This window comes from Bos indicus, chromosome 9 (genome assembly GCF_029378745.1).
Source record: "Bos indicus isolate NIAB-ARS_2022 breed Sahiwal x Tharparkar chromosome 9, NIAB-ARS_B.indTharparkar_mat_pri_1.0, whole genome shotgun sequence".
Classification (NCBI taxonomy): domain Eukaryota; kingdom Metazoa; phylum Chordata; class Mammalia; order Artiodactyla; family Bovidae; genus Bos; species Bos indicus.
This window is the reverse complement of record NC_091768.1, coordinates 104400572-104421164: the sequence shown is the minus strand read 5'-3', so window position 1 is coordinate 104421164 and position 20593 is coordinate 104400572. Positions and strand designations below refer to the sequence as shown.

The 20593-nt window shown below is 47.5% G+C and overlaps 1 protein-coding gene across 2 annotated transcripts in view; it reads right to left on the bottom strand.

Moving 5' to 3' along the window:
• FAM120B (family with sequence similarity 120 member B) overlaps nt 1–7909 on the bottom strand; it is a 121317-nt gene extending 113408 nt beyond the window's left edge. The window contains exon 1 of one of the 2 annotated variants that reach the window (XM_070796587.1): nt 7818–7909. The gene's annotated coding sequence lies outside the window, so the exon portion shown is untranslated. The remainder of the gene's footprint in view (nt 1–7817) is intronic. The other variant, XM_070796595.1, reaches the window with a different exon arrangement.
• Between the last annotated feature and the right edge of the window lie 12684 nt (nt 7910–20593).

The window sequence follows — 20593 nt, the reverse complement described above, 5'->3', positions numbered from 1 at the left end:
GTGGAGGACTGGGCTTTTCAGCTAGTAATGGCCCTGACTTACTGGCTGACTGAAAAGAAATCACTGACTCTTTGTACACCACTGACTTCATTTGCTCAAGTAAGACGACGGTTTACCTCTCAGTTTGGTGGATTTTAAACTAGTACTATAAAATCCTTTAGTAGATGGTGACTGCAGCCATGAAATTAAAAGACGCTTACTCCTTGGAAGGAAAGTTATGACCAACCTAGATAGCATATTCAAAAGCAGAGACATCACTTTGCCAACAAAGGTTCATCTAGTCAAGGTTATGGTTTTTCCTGTGGTCATGTATGGATGTGAGAGTTGGACTGTGAAGAAGGCTGAGCGCCGAAGAATTGATGCTTTTGAACTGTGGTGTTGGAGGAGACTCTTGAGAGTCCCTTGGACTGCAAGGAGATCAGCCCTGGGATTTCTTTGGAAGGAATGATGCTAAAGCTGAAACTCCAGTACTTTGGCCACCTCATGCGAAGAGTTGACTCATTGGAAAAGACTCTGATGCTGGGAGGGATTGGGGGCAAGAGGAGAAGGGGACGACAGAGGATGAGATGGCTGGATGGCATCACCGACTCGATGGACATGAGTCTGAGTGAACTCCGGGAGTTGGTGATGGACAGGGAGGCCTGGCGTGCTGTGATTCATGGGGTCTCAAAGAGTCGGGACACGACTGAGGGACTGATCTGATCTGATCTGATCCACATAATTTAAACCTTAAGTAACATGTTTTAATTCTCTGAAAACTTTTCCAACAGAACACCTTACAAAGAAATAGAAATTTACTTATAAAAGCAAATGAAAATGTAAAAGTTATTCCCACTTGTTCCTCTATAAAAGTAACTGATAGTATAAGGATGCCTCACTTTCAAACTAATTAAGATGAAATTAATTTCTCTGAGTGAATTCCCAGTGTGTGATTCTAATTTCAGTGGAGGTAAGAGCTCCTTTTATGATCTTAATTAAGTGGACTTCACTGCAGATGGTGACTTCAGCCATGAAATTAAAAGAGGTTTACTCCTTGGAAGGAAAGTTATGACCAACCTAGATAGCATATTCAAAAGCAGAGACATTACTTTGCCAACAAAGGTCCATCTAGTCAAGGCTATGGTTTTTCCTGTGGTCATGTACGGATGTGAGAGTTGGACTGTAAAGAAAGCTGAGCACCGAAGAATTGATGCTTTTGAACTATGGTGTTGGAGAAGACTCTTGAGAGTCCCTTGGACTGCAAGGAGATCCAGCCAGTCCATTCTAAAGGAGATCAGCCCTGGATGTTATTTGGAAGGAATGATGCTAAAGCTGAAACTCCAGTACTTTGGCCACCTCATGCGAAGAGTTGACTCATTGGAAAAGACTCTGATGCTTGGAGAGATTGGGGGCAGGAGGAGAAGGGGACGACAGAGGATGAGATGGCTGGATGGCATCACCGACTCGTTGGAAGTGAGTCTGGGTGAACTCCGGGAGTTGGTGATGGACAGGGAGGCCTGGCGTGCTGTGACTCATGGGGTCGCAGAGTCGGACATGACTGAGCAACTGAACTGAACTGAATTGAACTGGACTTCCCTTACTTTCAACCTTTTCTTGAAGGAGGTGGCAAGGCAGCAGCAATGAAGCAAATCAAATACACATATTGTTGCAAATGTTCTGCCTCCTGAGCTCAGCTGTCAATCTCTGACCTCGGTTCTTCCTCAGTTCAGTTCAGTTCAGTTGCTCAGTCGTGTCCGACTCTTCACAACCCCATGTATCGCAGCACGCCAGGCCTCCCTGTCCATCACCAACTCCCGGAGTTCACCCAGAGTCACGTCCATCGAGTCGGTGATGCCGTCCAGCCATCTCATCCTCTGTCGTCCCCTTCTCCTCCTGCCCCCAATCCCCCACCAGCATCAGAGTCTTTTCCAATGAGTCAACTCTTCACATGAGGTGGCGAAAGTACTGGAGTTTCAGCTTTAGCATCATTCCTTCCAAAGAAATCCTAGGAACCTGATCTCCTTCAGAATGGACTGGCTGGATCACCCTGCAGTCCAAGGGACTCTCAAGAGTCTCCTCCAACACCACAGTTCAAAAGCATCAATTCTACGGTGCTCAGCCTTCTTCACTGTTCAACTCTCACATCCATACATGACCACAGGAAAAAACCACAGCCTTGACTAGATGGACCTTTGTTGGCAAAGTGATGTCTCTGCTTTTGAATGTGCTATCTAGGTTGGTCATAACTTTCCTTCCAAGGAGTAAGCCTCTTTTAATTTCATGGCTGCAGTCACCATCTGCAGTGATTTCGGAGCCCCAAAAAATAAAGTCTGACACTGTTTCCCCATCTATTTCCCATGAAGCGATGGGACCGGATGCCATGATCTTCGTCTTCTGAATGTTGAGCTTTAAGCCAACTTTTTCACTCTCCACTTTCACTTTCATCCAGAGGCTTTTTAGTTCCTCTTCACTTTCTGTCATAAGGGTGGTGTCATCTGCATATCTGAGGTTATTGATATTTCTCCCGGCAATCTTGATTCCAGCTTGTGTTTCTTCCAGTCCAGCGTTTCTCATGATGTACTCTGCATATAAGTTAAATAAGCAAGGTGATAATATACAGCCTTGGCGTACTCCTTTTCCTATTTGGAACCAGTCTGTTGTTCCATGTCCAGTTCTAACTGTTGCTTCCTGACCTGCATACACATTTCTCAAGAGGCAGGTCAGGTGGTCTGGTATTCCCATCTCTTGAAGAATTTTCCACAGTTTATTGTGATCCACACAGTCAAAGGCTTTGGCATAGTCAATAAAGCAGAAATAGATGTTTTTCTGGAACTCTCTTGCTTTTTCCATGATCCAGCGGATGTTGGCAGTTTGATCTCTGGTTCCTCTGCCTTTTCTAAAACCAGCTTGAACATCAGGAAGTTCACAGTTCATGTATTGCTGAAGCCTGGCTTGGAGAATTTTGAGCATTACTTTACTAGCATGTGAGATAGTGCAAGAGCAAACTAAAGCCATGTTACAACAGGAATGTGATCAGCCCCACTCATTCACATTTTCTTTTTGGCATTATTCAGTTGCTAAGTCATGTCTGACTCTTTGCCACCCCATGGACTATAGCATGCTGTTCTTCACTATTTACGGGAGTTTGCTCAAATTCATGTTCATTGAGTCAGTGATGCTATCAATCCATCTCACCCTCTGCCTCTCCCTTTTATTGCTTTAAATCTTTCCCAGCATCAGGATCTTTTCTAAATGAGTTTGCTCTTTACATCAGGTAGCCGAAGTATCGGAGAAGGCAATGGCACCCCACTCCAGTACTCTTGCCTGGAGGGTCCCATAGGAGAGCCTGGTAGGCTGCAGTCCATGGGGTCTCGAAGAGTCAGACACAACTAAGTGACTTCACTTTCACTTTTCACTTTCACACATTGGAGAAGGAAACGGCAACCCACTCTGGTGTTCTTGCCTGGAGAATCCCAGGGACGGGAGGCTGGTGGGCTGCCATCTATGGGATCACGCAGAGTCGGACACAACTGAAGCAACTTAGCAGCAGCAGCCAAAGTACTGGAGTTTCAGCTTCAGTCCTTCCAATAAATATTCAGAACTGATTTCCTTCAGGATTGAATGGTTTGATCTCCATGTAATCCAAAGGCCTCTCAAGAGTCTTGCCAAACACCACAGTTTGAAAATATCAATTCTTCAAAGGTGGTGTTCAGCTTTCTTTACAGTCCAACTTTCATATCCATACATGACTTCTGGAAAAACCATAGCTTTGACTATACAGATTTCTTTGGCAATGTCTTCGCTTTTTAATACACCATCTAGGCTTGTAATACCTTTCCTTCAAAGGAGCAAGCATTTTTTAATTTCATGGTTGCAGTCACCATCTGCAGTGATTTGGGAGCCCAAGAAAATAAAATCTACCACTGTTTCCATTGTTTCCCTATCTATTTGCCAGGACGTGAAGGGACCAGATGCCATGATCTTAGTTTTTTGAGTGTTGAGTTTTAAACCAGCTTTTTCACTCTCCTGTTTCACTTGCATCAAGAGGCTCTTTAATTCCTCTAGCTTTCTGCCATAAGGGTGGTGTCACCTACATATCTGAGGTTATTAGTATTTCTCCCAGCAATCTTGATTCCAGCTTGTGCTTCATCCAGCCCGGCATTTTCCATAATGTACTCTGCATATAAGTTAAATAAGCAGGCTGACAATTACAGCCTTGACATACTCCTTGCCCAATTTAGAACCAGTCTGCTGTTCCATGTCCAGTTCTAACTGTTGCTTCTTGACCTGCATACAGGTTTCCTAGGAGGCAGGTAAGGTGGTCTGGTATTCCCATCTAAGAATTTTCAACAGTTTTTTTGTGATCCACACCATCAATGTTTTAGCATAGTCAATGAAGCAGATGTTTTTTCTGGAATTCTCTTGCTTTTTCTATGATCCAACAAATGTTGGCGATTAGATCTCTGGTTCCTCTGCCTTTTCTAAATCCAGCTTGAACATCTGGAAGTTCTTGGTTCATGTACTGATGAAGCCTAGCTTGGAGAATTTTGATCATTACTTTGCTAGCATGAGAGATGAGTGCAATTGTGCAGGAGTCTGAATATTCTTTCACACTGCCTTTCTTTGGGGCTTCCCTTGAAGCTCAGCTGGTAAAGAATCCACCTGCAATGCAGGAGACTTGGTTTCAATTCCTGGGTTGGGAAGATACACTGGAGAAGGGAAAGGTTACCCACTCCAGTATTCTGGCCTGGAGAATTCCATGGACTGTATAGTCTATGGGGTCACAAAGAGTCGGACACGATTGAGTGACTTTCATTCACTTCTTTGGGACTGGAATGAAAACTGACCTTTTTCAGTCCTGTGACCACTGCTGAGTTTTCCAAATTTGCTGGCATATTGAGTGCAGCCCTTTCACAGCATCATCTTTTAGGATGTGAAATAGTTCAGCTGGAATTCCATCACCTCCATTACATTTGTTTGTAGTGATGTTTCCTAAGGCCCACTTGACTTCACACTCCAGGATGTCTGGCTCTAGATGAGTGATCACACCATTGTGGTTATCTGGGTCATTAAGATCTTTTTTGTATAGTTCTTCTGTGGATTCTTGCCACCTTTTCTTAATATCTTTTGCTTTTGTTTGGTCCATACCATTTCTGTCCTTTATTGTGACCATCTTTGCATGAAATGCTCCCTTGATATCTCTAGGTTTCTTGAAGAGATCTCTAGTCTTTTCCATTCTATTGTTTTCATCTATTTCTTTGCATTGATCACTTAGGAACACTTTATCTGTGCTCCCTAGTCTTTGGAACTCTGCATTCAGATTAATATATCTTTCCTTTTCTCCTTTGCCTTTCACTTCTTTTCTTTTCTCAGCTACATGTAAGGCCTCCTCAGACAACCATTTGCCTTTTTGCATTTCTTTTTCTTGAGGATGGTGTGATCACTGCCTTGTGTACAATGTTACAAAACTCCGTACATTGTTCTTCAGGCATTCTTATCCATCAGGTCTAATCCCTTGAATCTACTTGTTACTTCCACTGTATAATCGTAAGGGATTTGATTTAGGTCATACCTGAATGGCCTAGTAGTTTTCCCTACTTTCTTCAATTTAAGCCTAAACTTTGCAATAAGAAACTTATGATCTGAGCCACAGTCAGCTCCCAGCCTTGTTTTTGCTGACTGTATAGAGCTTCTCCATCTTTGGGTGCAAAGAATATAATCCAATTTTGTAATCGTCCATGTGTGGACATCACCACGTCTCTTGTGTTGCTGGAAAAGGGTGTTTGCTATGACTAGTGGCTTCTCTCCAAGCCTCAGTAAGAAGCACACACAAGGAGGAATGGGAGGTGGGGAAGGGAAAGTAAAGGAACATAAAACCAAGACAATAGGAGGTAACTAAAGGGATCCAAGCACTGTGGGGGGCTGAAACTTAATAATTTGAGGCCCTTCTTTAAAACACACACACAATTATAAACTAAAAACCACTGAGGCCCTTCCTAGTGCCTTGGAAGGGGCCCATGGAAGTGAGGACTCTGAAGTCTGAACTTTATTAGCTTTACAGTAAAATGTGCCCCATGAATGCCACTGATTCAGGCTCGGGGAGTAGACAGAACCTCAGAATAGTAACAACTGAAGGTGACCGCAGCCATCACCTACTTCGGTCTTCTCATTTCTCAGGTGAGAAATCCATCAGCCAGAAGTGATTAGATATCTCTGTGTCTGGAAGGCTGAGTGGTTAGGAGTTACACAAAGAAACTGGGAGGTAAGGTAGTCAGAAAGCAGTACGTGTGGCAATGAGCAGTGTGACACAACCAAGGAGGTCTCACTGCTTTACATGAACACAGCATACTAAGGAAGGCACTGCTAGATTTCTGAGAGTGAGGAATGGCCAGGTTGGGAGAAAGCCACTCCAGTGACCTGAGAGATGGCAGATGCTGGGGAAATCAATACACAAAGAATGTGTGAAGCTGTGGTGGGGCAGGGGGTAGCTCCCAACAGCAAGGTCCAAACATGCGCAGGTCAGAGAGCACATGATGCTGGGAGGCCATGGTTCAGAAACAACAGCAACAGAGCACGAAGCACAAGGGTCACACTAGACACCGAGGACTCACAGAGCATAATACATCTGGGAGGTGAGAGGTGAGGAGCCTGACGCTGCAGACCTGCCTCCCATTCTCTGAATTGTCTCAAGTGCTCAAGTCAAAAATGTGGAAGTCACTTGAAATACCACCTCACTTTTCCCCACATCAAACTCACTTCCAAGTTCTCCCCACTACCATTTCCAAATTTTCAGTCCTAAAACTTCTCTTCCCTAAATGACTGCAAATGCCATCTTATCACACACAGTCATCCCGGACCACCACCAGTACACCTGTCAGATGACTCTTTTAACGCTAAGATCTGATCACTTATTTGATCACATCTCTTGTACACCTGTCAGATGACTCTTCTAACACTAAGATCTGATCGCTTATTTGATCACATCTCTTGTTGTTCCTAGTTCTCCCAAAGGGGCTTCCCTGGTGGCTTAGTGGTAAACAATCCTCCTGCAATTCAGGAGACTCAAGAGACATGGGTTTGATCCCTGGGTTGGGAAGATCCCCTGGAGGAGAAAATAGCAACCCACTCCAGTCTTCTTGCGGAAAAAATCCCACGGATAGAGGAGCCTGGCTGCCGGGAATATCCCATGGACAGAGGAACCTGGCAGGCTATAGTCCATAAAATCACAGTCAGACAGGACTGAGTGAGCACAATTCTCTCAAGCTTCCTGCCAACCCCAACTCTAATCAACCTATATTTTCCAGAATATGTCCAACGGTCTCAAACCTACATGTGGTAAGCACCGTTTCTGCTGCAATAATGAATGGCCTCTTGCCCACAGCACCTCTCAATTTGTACTTATTCGAAACTCAGCTAGAATCCCCCCTCCAGTACAGAGGCTTCTGTCCCCTCCTTGGCCGTCTAGGACAAACCATGTTCTCAGCCACCTACGCATCATCCCACCCGCCATTCTTCCCCCAAGGGCATGGTGCTTGCCGGGTACTGGAGCCCCAGCTCAGGACTGATGGGTGACTGGGGGAAGGCGCTCAAGTTCGGAGACGCACGTGCAGAGGTCAGAGGACGCCTCCCCGAGAGACAACAGACAGGGTCACCGGGGACCCGAAACCACACGCCTCTTTCCAGAGAGGGGTCGGGCCAGGGTGGCGCCAGGGGGAACAGGCAGGGCGCACAGCTGTGGGGTCGAGCGGTCAGGGAGACGCGGCTCAGGGACCGCGACGGCGCCGAATCGCGAGTGCATCCTCAGCACCGAGGCAATAGCCCCGCAGGCCCAGCCCTACCTAGAGACGCGCCAGGACACCGGAGACGTGCCCACGCCGCCCTCGGCCCTCAGCAGCGGTGCGCACTTCCGCTTCCCGTCGCGAGACCGCCCCGCCCACGAGAGGGCGGGGCCTGCGCGGCCGGCCGGGATGCGCCGGGAGCGCCACGCGCAGGCGCCTGAGAGCGCGTGGCGGCGCCGGCGCCGGCTCCGCGCCCGTTGCCTCGGAAACCGCGCTGTGCTTCCGAGGTCGGGGTCACGACTCGCTCGGCTTCCGCATGCGTACCCGTTGGTGCTGTGGGCGGCGCAGCGGTTGTACGCTAGGTCGGGGCCGTATGGCGCAGTTTGGCATGAGAGCGCTGAGATGATGGGGTGAGCTGCAGCGAGACGGGAGGCTGGACCTGAGCCCCGGGCCTGGAGGAGCAGGCGGCGGGGGGTCCTGAACGGGTGGACTTTCAGGCTTGGCGCTCTGTCCACCTTACCATCTGTCCGATTGGGAGGAGGCCGGCGCTTCCCAGCTGGGGCTGAGCAAGGACACAGTGGAGCACAGCAAGCCCTAGGTAGAGAGGAGCCACGCTAACATGACTGTGACGGCGACCGCCCCCCGAACTATTCTGGAGCCTACGGATCTTCGTAGACAGACCTGCGGTCTGGAATGGGGCGAGAGCCCAGGGCGGCCGCCAGGGCAGGGGAGGAAGCGAGGATGCGTCTCACGTTAAGGAATTTGGACTCTGGAAGCCATGTTGTTGTTTAGTCCGCCTCTTTGTGACCCCATGAACTGCAGTAGGCCCGGCTTCCGTGTTCTTCACCGTGTCCTGGGAGTTTGCTCAAACTCATGGCCATTGAGTCAGTGATCCCATCCAACCATCTCACCCTCTGTCTCCCCTTTCTCTTGCCCGCAGTCTCTTCCAGCATCAGGGTCGTTTCCAATGAGATGGCTCTTCCGGAGCCAGTGGCCAGAGTATTAGAGCTTCAGCTTCAGCATCAGTCCGTAAAGAAGGCTGAGTGTTGAAGAACTGATGCTTTTGAATTGCGGTGCTGGAAAAGACTCTTGAGAGCCCTTTGGACTGCATGAAAGTCAACCAGTCAGTCCTAAAGGAAATCAACCCTGAATATTCATTGGAAGGAAGCTGCCATCTCGACCTTGTTTTGGCAGCTGCTTTGAGGCCAGTAAGGTTCATGTTAAGGACATGCTCCCCTGGGCTGGGAGATAGGCAGTCTTTCGATTATACACGATTCCCATTTCTCTAGTCACAACGCCAGTCTTTTATTTAAAGCCAGGAGAACATTTTGGTCGCCAAGTGTGATGACAGAATAACTTTGAAACCAATCTAATTTATTTTTAAATACTTGGCAAACTTCAATTAATAATATCAAGTTACTTAAGATGTATCTCAAACCCTGTCTTTGCACAGGAGGGCTGCTGCAAGCCCCAGAGAGCTTACTTTCCATCTGGGAAGTAAGATGGTCAGATATTGTTCCTGCTGAGTCTCTTGCAGATCAAGCAGTCAAAAAACATTAACAAATTGATGGGACTTCCCTCGTGATCCAGTGGTTCTTCCTCTACTTCTACTGCAGGGGACACAGGTTGGATCCTTGGTCAGGGGGAAACTAAGATCCCAAATGCTGTGGCATGGCCAAAAAAAAAAAAAAAAAATTACCAAATTGAAGTAATTCACCATAGGTATGTATTAATTTAGGAAGGGCTCTCTCCATTCCGTCTACAAGACTTTCATTTCTTGTTGATATTTTTTCTAAAATCAAACAGCACCTAATACTGGTTGGGTGCCATAGGGTCAGACAAACAGTATGTGCGATGGTTTCTAGTCATGAGTGCATGTGTAGCTGGGGAGAGGAACACTTCAAATATCAGGGAACAAGCAAAAGCGTGGGCTTAAAGCATGCAGATGAAGAAGGCAGCAAGGAGACAATGTGAGAGTTGAACCTGGAAGGGAGGGTAGGATCTGAGGCTGGATGAGAAGAGGAAGGACTTATAGGCAGAAAGAGCAAAGCTAGGAAAGAGATGGAGGTGGGGATTCAGGTGTTGTGAGGGAGCAGCAGGCACCCCAGACTTTAGGAGCAGGAAACACACACAGTGCAGACACGGGGCCAGATTACGGAGGCCGAGGCACCAAGCTGACCAAAGCTCCCTCTCGTTGCCCTGTGTCAGTCCTTACCACTTAGCAGCACTTGGTTCTACCCCACAGAACTTCAAATAAACACCTCTGCCTCCCTCCTAATACAGATGATCAAGGGTCAACAGACATTTGAGAAAGATGGGAAGGATGAAGAGGAAAAAACAAACTTAGAAGAGGAAAAAATATTAAAAAGTTTATTATCTGCAGCTTTTGGAGATAATATATCAGTGAAAGAAAAAAGGTATATCAAAGAGCATTCAGAAAATAAGAGCTTTTGAGAATTTTTTTAAAAAGCAATTTTAATGTTAAAAATTGATTCAAGAGAAGATAAATTTGATGATGACTCTTGGATAATAGAAGAAAAAGAGAGAAAGAGGAAAACATAAGGAAGAGACCCAGCAATGCCCAGCACAACAAACCTATGAAGATTCACAGGATGGCACAGTATCACAAAATGTCAGGACACCAGGGATAAAGGGCCTTAAAGAGTTTCCATAAGGAAAAACAGGATACATTTAGGGATTGGAAACCAGGATGGCATGGAAAGTCTCAACAGAATGCCAGGAAACTGAAATTCAGTGGAGCACTAAGTTTCAAAATTCTGAAGAAAATGAAACATGGAATTCTACTCAAAATCAAAATATTAGTTATAAGTCTGGGAGTAAGATTTTTTTCAGATATACAGTTCAAAAATATTATCTACCAAATACTTTATCTCAGATACCTGCTGGAGGATACTCTCCAAAATTTAAGAGGCCAAGAAAAAGGAATATTTAGGATCCAGACAGTAGGGAATCCAAGTGAAGAGAGGTGGGAAACCTCAGGACAAAATCTAGACACACATCTCCAGGAAAAGTCAGTCCATAGAATGCCTGGGGTGTTTGAGTATTTTAAGAGGAGATCTACAGAGTTTGGTGACAACATGTAATAGATACATAGAAAAGTAAATAAGCAAATTAGGCAGTTGTTGAATCCAGTAAAGACAAATTGTACAAAGAAGAAAATGTAATCATAGCATATGCTTCAGCTGTGAATAATGATTCCATAATTTTAATGAGGTAAGTAATGGTAACCTAATGAAAAGGGTACTGTAACTTTTTCAAAAAATGAGAGGTGATGGTCTATGGATTCATACCTGTGTGTATCTAGGAAATCCTGTGGAAGTGTTAAACCTTGAGTTTCTAGAGTTGGAAGTTTATAGACAATGTGCACAACTGGAAAAGATATAGCATTAGAAAGTTTCTTTTAAAGAAATATGAGTCAGTTTCAAACAAAATAGCTATGAGGTAAACAGAAGGGAAAAAATTGGGAATGCATGGTGTGGGAAATATCTACGTTTTTGTTGTAAACCTAGAAGTACTATTTGAATTTTAAAATCTGTAGGCATATTACATTGATAAAAGGAAAATATATTAAATTTTAAAAAGTAAGTTGCACGTACAGTGATAGTTCAGTTCAGTTCAGTCGCTCAGTCATGTCCGAGTCTTTGCAACCCCATGAATCGCAGCACGCCAGGCCTCCCTGTCCATCACCAACTCCCGGAGTTCACTCAGACTCACGTCCATCGAGTTGGTGATGCCATCCAGCCATCTCATCCTCTGTCGTCCCCTTCTCCTCCTGCCCCCAATCCCTCCCAGCATCAGAGTCTTTTCCAATAAGTCAACTCTTCGCATGAGGTGGCCAAAGTACTGGAGTTTCAGCTTTAGCATCATTCCTTCCAAAGAAATCCCAGGGCTGATCTCCTTCAGAATGGACTGGTTGGATCTCCTTGCAGTCCAAGGGACTCTCAAGAGTCTTCTCCAACACCACAGTTTAAAAGCATCAATTCTTCAGCGCTCAGCCTTCTTCACAGTCCAACTCTCACATCCATACATGACCACAGGAAAAACCATAGCCTTGACTAGATGGACCTTTGTTGGCAAAGTAATGTCTCTGCTTTTGAATGTGCTATCTAGGTTGAACATAACTTTCCTTCCAAGGAGTAAGCCTCTTTTAATTTCATGGCTGCAGTCACCATCTACAGTGATTTTGGAGCCCCAAAAAATAAAGTCTGACACTGTTTCTACTGTTTCCCCATCTATTTCCCATGAAGTGATGGGACCGGATGCCATGATCTTCGTTTTCTGAATGTTGAGCTTTAAGCCAACTTTTTCACTCTCCACTTTCACTTTCATCCAGAGGCTTTTTAGTTCCTCTTCTCTTTCTGTCATAAGGGTGGTGTCATCTGCATATCTGAGGTTATTGATATTTCTCCCAGCAATCTTGATTCCAGCTTGTGTTTCTTCCAGTCCAGCGTTTCTCATGATGTACTCTGCATATAAGTTAAATAAGCAGGGTGATGATATACAGCCTGGACGTACTCCTTTTCCTATTTGGAACCAGTCTGTTGTTGTAACTGTTGCTTCCTGACCTGCATACACATTTCTCAAGAGGCAGGTCAGGTGGTCTGGTATTCCCATCTCTTTCAGAATTTTCCACAGTTTGTTGTGATCCACACAGTCAAAGGCTTTGGCATAGTCAATAAAGCAGAAATAGATGTTTTTCTGGAACTCTCTTGCTTTTTCCATGATCCAGCAGATGTTGGCAGTTTGATCTCTAGTTCCTCTGCCTTTTCTAAAACCAGCTTGAACATCAGGAAGTTCACGGTTCACATATTGCTGAAGCCTGGCTTGGAGAATTTTGAGCATTACTTTACTAGCGTGTGAGATGAGTGCAATTGTGCGGTAGTTTGAGCATTCTTTGGCATTGCCTTTCTTTGGGATTGGAATGAAAACTGACCTTTTCCAGTCCTGTGGCCACTGCTGAGTTGCACAATTATTACTCAAACTCAACTCTGTCTAAATTCTAAGTTTCTTAAAAAATTTTATGACTACAATACATTACAGTGAAGGGGAGAGAAGCCAAAGATTATTTCCAGGTCTCTTTCCTGGGACATTAAAAGAAAAATTGTACATAGAAATAAGTGTAAAAGGAGCACAAACATTTGCATGTGACTATTCTCATCCTTTTCCCTGCCTCTGCATCATATCATCTATAAACACTTTCCTGTGCCCTATTGTACACATCAGATTTTTCAGTTTGGGGAGAATCTAAAAACAGAGGATGAAGGATTTACATAAGACAGAAAATGGGAAAAAGGAAGAAAACTGCAGGTAGAAAGTAGGGAGAAGTTAAGGGAGAGTAAAATGTTTCCAAAATTTTTGGCAAGAAAAAAGACCACAACCATGAAAACAACTCTACATGGGTGATTGAGGTGAAATACAGAATTGCTTCAGCCCTGAAAGAGCGCCCCTTCCTCTACACGCTACCCTAATGTCTGTTTATGACTGCTTGGATCCCTAAAGGCTTCATGCAGCCACTAGAGAGAGCTCATCCAGGCTGGACGCCAACAAGACAGGGAAGGTGGGGCAGACAGATGGGGGTACTCTGTGCCTTGAGATGTGGTTGAGCCAAACATTAACTCAGACCACTCTACCTCCTTACCCTGTGAGATGAAGTCTTTTCCTTACAGTTAAGAATATTAGAGTTTTCTGTTACCTGCAGCCCAAAGTACTGTAACTGTTCCAGCTTCTGTCCATGAAGGAATAATTACTACAGAACTGTTCCTTCCACTCTAAACAACTAGAAAACTAGATAAAAATATATGAAATTAATATTTTCGGACATTAGGCAATAGGAAGTGAAGGATGAAGATTCTTGAAGACTGATCTTTGATAAGATCAATTAAACTGACAAACCTTTAGCTAAATTGATCATGATAGAGAAGAGACTTGGGTTACCCATATTAAGGATGGAAGAAATGGTATCACAGATTTACTAACATTGAAGAGGTTAAAAGGAGGCTATTTGAACACCTTTAGATGAGATGACGGAGAAGGCAATGGCACCCCACTCTAGTACTCTTGCCTGGAAAATCCCATGGATGGAGGAGCCTAGTGGGCTGCAGTCCATGGGGTCGCTAAGAGTCGGACATGACTGAGCAACTTCACGTTCACTTTTCACTTTCATGCATTGGAGAAGGAAATGGCAACCCACTCCAGTATTCTTGCCTGGAGAATCCCAGGGATGGGGGAGCCTGGTGGGCTGCCATCTATGGGGTCGCACAGAGTCGGACACGACTAAAGTGACTTAGCAGCAGCAGCAGCAGATAAAGAAATTCCTTGAACCAAATGAATTACCAAATCTGACAAAAGAAGAAATAGAAAATCCGGGTAACTTTATATCTCTTAAATCCTATATTAAGTTGAATTTATAAGTAAAAATATTCCAACAAAAAAATTCCAGACCCTAGTGGTCTCAACCGGTGAATTCTATTCAAACATTGAAGACATTAATCCTACACAAACTTTCTGAAAATTAAAGACCAGGGAACATTTCTCTCCTTGTACCGTTCATCTATTGGCAGAAAGCAGGTCTGATTTCACTCTGGACTTCCAGCCCCTTGAGCGGTGAGTGGGGGAATGAATAAATGACTGAATTGGCCTTCTCATTGCCGTGTGCTTTGGGTCTGAGAGTAGCCCCAGCTGTGAACTCTGATTGAGATAAGCCAGTCGTGGTTCCCCGTGTGCCTTGACCGTCTCTGGCTCAGTGCTGACCTATGACTTTGTCTAAGCCCATGAGAAATGCAGGTGGTGCTGGTGGATCATTCCCTAACGTACTCAAGCTGTTATTTGACCTGAAAACAGCTACATTTCTTGCTTCAATTAACTTACCTATGTTAATAAGAACAGTTCCAACTACCGCAAGAACAATTTATGGTTTATGATTGTTCCTTAAGTATTGAGACTCACCAACCATGCCCCTACGTACCTGGCAACACCTCCATGTATCCCTTTTGAGAGCAGTTTACAATCATTAGTGATGATTATTGAGAAACAGCCCTGGGCCCCATTCTATTTTCCTATGACAAAATAGAATTTTGAAAACAGATCTCGATGGTGAGCCAGTGCTGTCCCCACTCCACGTTTCCTGTGAGGTGGGGGAGGGGAGGGATCAAAAATTAAAATGACAAGAAGGAAGGAAACTGTTGAAAAGCTCGAAAGTATGTCTTACATTTGGAGATTAGGAAATGTGCTGATGTGAAGGTGAAAGAACATTTGCCTAAATTTGTCCCCCTTTTTTCTCCAATACTTAGGCTGTTTATTGGGGTCCCTTTCTCTCCAGACCATTTACTGGAGTAGGGCTTTGCAAAGCCGTTTCCTAGCAGCAGAGTGCAGAAGGCCCATTCACAGCACAATGGACGGGAAAGGAAAGAAAGAGCTCCGTTTGTTTAAACTGCCTCTGTCTTCATTCACAGCCTGATGTCCCTCTGCATTGTGACACCCACAATGGCACTAAGGGAATCATTGTGACCGAAAACAAACCAAAACAGAACACGAGATGCTAAAATAAAAGAGTCATACAACAATATTGCTAAAAGGAATCTAAGTCATACATCTGAGATTTATGTTCGCTTTTGGCTATCTTGCCTACTGGCCGGTGTTTATAATAACCATTAGTTTAATAAAAAGGTAAACGGGAACTTGTACATTTTTAAGTTGCTTCCACAGAGAGCATGAATACGCTGAAGGCCGTTTAACAGTCATTGGTTTTTGTTTGCACAACATTCGTGAGCCACCTTCGCACGTTGTGTTTATTTTCCTTCTAATACTCGTGCCCTGGCAGTGCCCATGTGGCCCAGCAGCGTCTCCCGCACAGTCGCCCCCGCCAGCTCCCACCCCCCACCGCCACCCCCAGCCCAGACCGACCTCAGACGTTGCAGGAACCCACGCCCAGTTCAGCAGGCAACAGGTGGAAGGTTGAATAGCTTCACACGTTTTTCGGGAGGGGGTGGGGAGAAGGAGGAGAAAAAGGAGGGCGGGAGAGCAGGCTTTTGGGAGCCGATTTAAGGATTAGATCAGATGTTATTGCTAGTGAAAAATTAAACAGCCCGGTGCTCTGGGGAGTGCAGATTAATATATTTAGTGACTGTGCGCACAAAGGCCGCTCATTGTGGCCACGTCTGAATGCCTGTGAATAGGATGGAACATATGCGGCCTGTCACCGCAGGTGCCCACATCTGTTCCTCTGCGGGCAGATGCTCGCAGAGAGGAGGTGGGAGGCCGGGCAGGACGGCGCAGCCGCGCGGAGCCGCTCGGGTCCGGCGGCGACAAGCGGGCGGGGCGGAGTCCGGGCGGTTCCGGCCCAGCCTGCGCCCCGCCCCGCGGGCCGGTGATTGACGGGCCCCGGGACCGGCGACAGGTGCCCGCGACCTCCGGGCGGGGTGTGTCCCGGAGCGAGACCTCGGGCGGGCCCGGGTCGTTCTCGCCGCCCTTCCTTTCCCACCCGCATTGTCTGACGCTGCCTCGGGCCGGCGACTCCCAGGTGGAGCCGCGCCTCGGTGCAGGTGACCGCGTGCGCCCCCGTGCCGCGCGCCCGGCGACCAGGGCTGGCCCGTCGACCTCGCCCTCCCAGCCCGCGCGCGTGCCCCTGCGGCGGGTGCCCGCCGCCGCCACCCACTCCAAGCCGCCCTCTGGAGCGCCCACCGGCGCCGCTCCCCCTCCAGGCAGCCCTCCGGAGCTCCTGGCCCGGCGCGTTCAGTCGGGGGCCGCTCGGGCGGGAGCGCGGAGCAGCTGCGCGGTCATCTGATCCGGACAAAGGCGCCCGGAGCCGCGCCAGGTAAACAGCGCTTTGTCATGGAGATGAGCGCGGACCGCCGGGCAGATGATCCCGGGGTCGGAGGAGCGGCCTCCGCGCCGCCAGCTGAGCCACGCGACCGCCTTTCTCATGCAAACCAGCGCATGCCTCCGCAACCCCAGCCCGCGCTGCGCCCCTGGGCATGGGGGTCCCCGCTCCGGACCACGTGGCCAGGCCGTCCTTCCACACTCGCCGCGGGTGGAAGGGAGGGCGGAGGGGAGGCCTCACGTCCACTGGGTTTTCCCAGGGCTCTGTCCTCCGGTCCTCGTGGCCTCTGTCCCGCGCCAACCTGCTAGACCGCAGGTCGTGGTCCTGGGTGTCTGCGGGCCGCCCCTCCTCCGGGGAAATGCTCCTGCGAGGGCAGGGGAGGCCGAGCTGCGGGGCCTCCCGGGTGTGCCGCGTACATTTTTATCCTCAGCGAGAGGGAAGCCTGGAAGCCTAAGTATAAACTAGATCGGACCCTCTTTCCCACCGTGGACCAGTGGACGGCTCGGGTTACCGTGTATCTTCTGTAGAGTGATCCAGACGCAACGGAGTGATCAGGTGCGAACTCCGTGCTACATTCAAGTCAGTGTGTCTTGTAAATGTCCATGCGCCTCTGGGGTTCAGTCCTTAAGAAGTATGGAAATATCCCTAACGGCTACCCGGCACGAGTGAGGTTTTACACACAGATATCTGTAAGAGCTCCCTGGACGCCCAGCAAGCAGGCCAGTCCTCTGTTCCCCAAGGGCTGGACGATTCCAAACCTGTGACTGATGGAGACTGGGCACAGGGCGTGTTGGTGGAGATGTGATACTAATACCAATTAATAAACTTGCTTTAGGTTCCCTTCATCATCTTCTTCTTTTTCAAGTAAGCTGGCATGTTTGGTCAACACCAGATTTGCTGCCTGGAAGTTTTTCATTTTCTTGTTCTGAACAAGGACCCTAATTCTTCTTAGGAATAAGAGAACTTGTCTGTTGGGTATACAGTATTCAGTTGGCCTAAGAAAACACAAACCCCCTCGAGTCTCCAGACTTGTTTACACAGAAAACTGAACCTGGGGCTGGCTTGGAGTCTGGAGCCTATTCTGGGCATTGTTCACCGCAATCTGCCCAGACCCTCCTCCCCCAGCCTCAACCTCCACCACACGTGTTCTGCAGGAACAGAACCTTTCTTTGGGCAAAGGGGATGGAAACAGGATTGGGTGACCACAGTGTCAGCTCACACACTGCTGACAGTGGCATATTTAATTTGATAAAATGATGGTCATAAGCTTTCATTCCCATGAGGCCTAGTAAAGCGGTGGGTAAAATAATCAGGGTCTCCAACAAACAGAGATCTCAGTTGCAGTTGTTGTAGCCGCGGTTCTGATTATACAACTGAGCCTACCCTGGTCACTGGGGTCATTCAGGCTACAAGCTATGCCTGCCTGGCAAAAAGAAAACACCAACACCAGGGGGCAAATCCCTCTCTCCACTCCTGTGTCTGATATATTGGGTGCCTTCTAAGCCCTAATGAGCCTCACTTTGTACAGTAAATTTGCTGAGACATCAAAAAGTATTTAAAAGAAAGTTTTCTGCTTTTTCCTAATGAGCTAGGTGAGGATTTATGGAGTGTGGGGGAGGAGGGAATCTGGCTGCTACAGCCAACACGGGGCAAGTCTATTTAACATAGTCAAGCTTAAGCTCCCTCCTGCATTTAGGGGGTTCAGAGCGCTTAGTTGCGGGAGTATACAGACATGCAGTTAGGGAGTGAAAAAACGCCATTTGGTTCGGAGCAGATGGCTGGCTAGGGGGCTGATGGCGTCTAAAGGCGTGTCATCCCCCTTCAGCCTGAATCCCTAAGGGCTCCCCTTGTCTTCCCAATCAATGAAAATTAAAGAGCAAAGAAAGGGTGAATAGTTGGACCTCGAGTCTCTCTTTTGTTCATCTCAGCTACTGGTGTGCAGGAGTTAAACTACAACAGACTCCTATAGAAACACTGAAGTTAAACAGTCTCCCGTTAGCTCCGCTTTGAAAGGAAGAGGGGGAGAGTGACCAACGTGGGGGGGGGGGTGGCGCAGAGAAGGAGAAGAAGATGGAGAGAGAACGGGAGGAAGAAAGTGGAGGAAAGAAGAGCAAGAGGAAGAGAAAGGACAAGAAAAGGGCTTTCTGCTTGATTTCCCCAATACAGAATCGCGTGGCATAAATTAAGCTGGAAAAGAATGAACGCTTTGGGCAGGATTCTGATGGATTTTACGATGCCTTTCAGTTCCGCTTTGCCGCTGTAATCGAGAAATCTGTGCCATGTCAATTTAACAAACACTTGATACTGAGGGGGGTTTGTTAAAGATTTGGGGCAAGTCTTCCCCCCACCCCAAGGTTTAAGCCCTTGCGCGTGGAACTTTTTATTTCCAGTTTTCTAAACAGTCATTCAAATGAGCCTGTTTCTCACTTCCATTTTCTAATTAAAAGGTTCCTGATATTTCATTTCTTACTGAAATCTACTCTCAGTCTGGAAGCACAGAGGACTTAGATCTCATGTTCCTTTCTTTGGCCCCCTCCTGCTCCCAGAACCCTCTCAGCTCTCCCCACCCACCTCTCTCCCTCTCCTCTCTCTCTCTCTCCCCACAGCCCCTCCCCTTCACTGTATACACACCAGCTTCCATGCAGTAGGGACCAGAGTTCTGAGAAATTAGCTTTCAGAGGAAACATGGATGTAGTGAAAAAAGGATGCTGACACTAGGTGGCAAGATTAAATTAGGATTCGCGCTGGCCCAGCACGGTGGTGATGCAGTGAGTCCTCAGAAAGTCCCCAGCGGGCAGCCACACTGGGGTTGCCACCGTTGTGGGGCCACAAGAAGGTTTGAAGTCTCCATTTGTTCTGAGCCAAACTGTAGGTGGTTCTGGCGGGGTACAAGCCTGCCTTTCTCACCTCAGCCTTGAATTACATTACTTTTGATTAATTCTTTGCTTCTCTGGCAACAGTGGAAAACCTAAAATCTGTCCTGAAATTTGACAGGTATTTGGGAGCCTGTTGCCTAATAGCTGGAGGGATGACCATGGAGGACTTCAGCTGATTACTTGGTCTTTAAGGATTTTCCCTCTCCCTGGGCGTTATGTGGTCACTGTGATCTCAACATCTGCCTCAATGAAAGTCACATTTTGCCAGGACAGTGCAGTCCCTACCAATAAGCCGGCTGCAGCTCACCTATAGCGAGGCCGCAGTGACTGCCCTGCGCTGTACTGCTCATCAACGTGACCTTTACTCCACGCTCACACCTTTCACCCTGGATCACGGTGCCCCGAGTGTTGGGGATGGGGGAGATGGAAGGAGGAGCAGATAGGGGTGCGATAGAGACCTCAACGTGAGCCCTGCGCGAGGCTGGATGCCAGAGTGGGAGTCCCTGCCCCACCTTAATTCTGCACTGTGCCCGCAAGCTTGAAAGCAACTTAGATAGCGCATTGTGAGATAACGTGCGTTCTCGGCCCTCCCAATAAACTCATTTCCCTTTTAAAAAAATGAAGACAAAAGTTCTAGTGTCTGATGGACGTGTAAAAACCTAATAAGGTGATGGTTGTGCGAAGGTGGCGGGCTGGGGGGGCCAGGCTGGAGAGGCTTTAGAACATGTGCCGGACATTGTTGCAGAGGCCGCCGCGCGCGCGGAGGGGAGCTCTTTCTCTCTGCATTGTGCGGGGAGCAGGTGCGGTCTGCATTACCATACAGCTGAGCGCACAAAGAGCCACTGATTCAGCCGCGCACAATAACAGACTGCCTTAATGACAGCCACGCGAACGACACACACCAAACTCACTTTTTACCAGGCAGAGGGAGACCGAGGGGGGAATACCCAGGAGAGAGGGGCCGGAGACCCAGGAAAGGTGGCGGAGGCCGCGAATCGCGCCCAGAAGGGTGTGTGTGTGTGTGTGTGTGTGTGTGTGTTGGGGGCGGAGGGGGGGCGGCGGTTGGAGACGTCAGGATCCCCGGCGCTACCCGGACCCCGCCCCCAGCGGCGGCCGACCCG